Source organism: Epinephelus fuscoguttatus, linkage group LG17 (genome assembly GCF_011397635.1).
Source record: "Epinephelus fuscoguttatus linkage group LG17, E.fuscoguttatus.final_Chr_v1".
Classification (NCBI taxonomy): Eukaryota; Metazoa; Chordata; class Actinopteri; order Perciformes; family Serranidae; genus Epinephelus; species Epinephelus fuscoguttatus.
In genome coordinates, this window is record NC_064768.1 from 29,153,964 (window position 1) to 29,156,959 (window position 2,996).

Consider the following 2,996-nt stretch of genomic DNA (forward strand, 5'->3'; position numbering starts at 1 on the left):
GCTAAATACCCCGGAAGTAGTTCACAAGTCTGACCTTTCTACAGCCCGGCATGAGCAGAACCTGAGACAAACTTTTGGTAGTAACTTCCTTCCTCATGTGGACTAATTGTTTAAACACATGAGGACGTATTTGAGAAGCGGGCTCTTATTTATTTTCATGTTTGTCTGACGTCTTCGTGCGTTTTTAACCAGGAAGTACACTGGCATTAGCATTAGCGTTAGCACACACGCTGTGGTACAATGTCAACAGTCCCAGGAGGAACAGGCACCCCCGTGTCAAAACCCGACCAGATGTTTAGGAGCTGCTGGAGCTGTCGGCTCATCTCCGGCGGAGGTTTGGTCCTGTCCGGAGCGTATGTGTTCAGTGCAGCCCGGAGAGTGATGCGACAAGGTGGAACTACCTCTATTGGGACAGTGGCACAGCTTGTATTTGCTGCCAGTAAGACCTCTCTGCACTTGTAGGTGTAACATCACTTGTGAATGTCTTTTGAAATAATAAATGCACACCTGTGTTTTATCTTCAAGGTCTGGCTTCATGGGGGGTTGTCGTCATCGCTGACCCAGTGGGAAGAGCGCAGAGGAAGACGTGAAGGCTGTTTGGGGAAGTCACGACAGCACGAATGAACATTTGATGGCTCAAACATGAACTGCAAGGGTGTGCAGATATTTATGGACAATAGGACACAAGGTTAAAGAAGCTGCTCGAGTCTAGAAAAGAGATGCTGTCTTTGCACTATAGTTGGCACGTTGGCATTGTTTGGATGGAGCAAGCATCCTGCAATATTGGAAATGAATTAAAAATGGAAGATCATATATTTAATCAAAAAGGTGACTGTCATGCATAGATGTTATTGCAAGTTTATTTATACGTACAAGCAAAATCTTACTTTAGGTACCATCATCAGGACAACATGAGTGTTTGACCACAGCAGCATTGTTACATAACACTCCATTTATTAGGTATGTAGGGTAATTTAAACACCAGCAGGGAAAGTGATCCCCTCGCCTATAAGAACACACACTCACTTGTCTGTCCTGCTCAGGGCTCCAAATTGAGCTGGGTTGGCTCCAAGGTTGGAAATCAACTTCTCTGTCCACCTCCCACTGTGGCTGGCGGATTCCTACATCACCCAGACACTCAAGTTATTTTTTTTTTGGCTGGGGAGTGAAGCAAATGAAGCAGTCATTTGCATGTTTTATCAGTATTTGGCTCATGGCTGGTGCTGATTTCCAACCCTGGCTGGCTTTGCTCCACAAAGAGAGATCCATCAGTGGAAGAAAAGAGATTTGAGACTTTAAAAAAAAAATAGGACAGTGCAGTGGGACAACACTAAGGCTACAATTTCCTAGTTGTTTTGCCTGATATGAATGTAAACTAGGGCTGCGACTAACGATTATTTTCATTGTAGACTAATCTGTCGATTATTTCTTCGATTAGTCGACTAATCATTTTATCAAAAAATGTGTTAAAATGTTGAAAAATGTAGGTCTGTCTCTCCCAAACCCCAAAATTATGTCATCTAATGTCTTGTTTTGTACTCAAGCCAAAGAGTTGTAGTTCACCGTCATGGGAGAGCGTGTAAAGTGGAGATGCACCAATCCAGCCTTTTCAGTTTTGATACCGATCTCGATGCTGTGGCTTTGAGTATCAGCCGATACCCGATACCAATCCGATACTATGGTTGACCTAAAAAGCTATATACCTTTACATGTAGAACAGAAAAGACTAGAGGCATCAGGCATTTGATGACTACACAGTTCTTTCCAAAGATAAAATGAAACAAGATGAAACAGATTAATGCAATGACAAACTATTTATTTTCAACAAAAATAAACAGTTGTGCAACAGTAGTTGAAATAGTGTGAAATACCTCCACACAGCAGATTCTCTCCTTTGTTCCATGACGTATGACATAGCTCGCATCGCAATAGATTTAAAGGGAAAGGATTGCCTCAGGTGTAGGTTGCATTTTCCGATACCCGATCCATCTATTTTGATATCGGGGCCGATATTCGATCCAGATATCGGATCGGTGCATCCCTAGTGTAAAGCTGCCAATATTTGAATGTAAGAAGCTGCAATAAGAGTATTTTGGGGTACTTTTACTGTACTTTTCTATCAAAAATGACTCAAAATGATTAGTCAACTACTAAAATAGTCACAGATTATTTTAGTAGTCGATTAGTCATCTATTAGTCGACTAATTGTTGCAGCCCTAATATAAACACCCTCAAATTAAAGCCAACAGTCAGGACTTTCAACAAGGGTTGTACCAATTGTGGCTTCTATTGCGGTTTTTGAATGAAACTTCAAATGTGTAATGAAATTGTATGACATCATTACCTAAAACCATCTTCATTTTTTAACCTGTTGCTTAATTTGTTTGGATAAAACAGAGGAGAATGAAAATACACAGGGAAAAAGCTGAGCAGTTTCCAATTTTGATTGTCACCATTGCGACTGGAGCTTCAAACTACTCGGTACAGCCCTACGTCCATCACAAGTCAAAGTGTTTCACTGTACAAATACTCACAGACTGCACTTTAGACAGCAGGGAGTCAGGAGATTATCTTACATCAGTTATTGGTCTGTCTTTTATGAGGTGCTTTTATCTGCTGAACAAATTTCCACACATCATTTTCATCACAGTAATCACACAACCTGCAGATTGTTACAAACCACATATGCAGAAAGTAAACACACTGAAGCTAGCAAACACACACTGGGTCAGTTAGTCTGAGTTACCTTTTATTAGTGTTATACTGATCTGAGCACAATCGCTCACAAGGAAGAGTTTGATAAGCATGATGCAAAAAAACACCCTAAACTCATTTTCAGTCGCATAAAATGATCATGACATTCTGATTGATTTTTTTTTTAGGTTAAAGAAAAATATGAAAATAGAGTTGACAGTACATTTAGGCACACTATTAACACATACTGTACACAGATATGCACAATTTTCATTATCATAGATTCATAAATACTGGGGGTT